The sequence below is a fragment of the Mus caroli genome, chromosome 11 (assembly GCF_900094665.2).
Source record: "Mus caroli chromosome 11, CAROLI_EIJ_v1.1, whole genome shotgun sequence".
Classification (NCBI taxonomy): domain Eukaryota; kingdom Metazoa; phylum Chordata; class Mammalia; order Rodentia; family Muridae; genus Mus; species Mus caroli.
In genome coordinates, this window is record NC_034580.1 from 68,929,962 (window position 1) to 68,930,577 (window position 616).

The following is a 616-nucleotide window of genomic DNA, read 5'->3' on the forward strand; positions in this document are numbered from 1 at the left end:
TGGAACAACAATATGAACTAACCAGTACCCCCCTGGAGCTCGTGTCTCTAGCTGCATATGAATCAGAAAATGGCCTAGTTGGCCATCAGTGGAAAGAGAGGCTTGGAGAGTTTAAAGACTTATCTGATTTCTACTTTCAATTTCTGATTCATGCTTCTTATTAAAAACATGAGATCATTACAGAAAACCAAAATCAATGAAAATGCCAAGAACAAGTGATCCTGGGGCACCCAGTTCTAACTGATAGATACAGCTACAACACAGCTCCTATACTGAAGTAGCCTCTAGGATAATCATGAAAGACAAGATAGAAAAATTGTAATATACAAAAAACAAAAAACAAGATTATGTCTGTTAGAAATGTCAGAGAAGCTATACCTATAGAGTCTCATCAACATGGCTCAAACAATGACAACAGATATGCTAACATGGGAGAGGAAAATCCCATGGAGCCTCAATTGTATAAAAATAACTATAGGTAAGTAAGGAATACTGCGAATGAGTAATAAAATAGCCTTACCCAGGGATTATGTCCCTAACTGGTTATGCAAAACCAAGTACTCAGCCCAGAAATTATATACATAGAAGATAGAAGTATCTGGACTTTTTTGTTTGT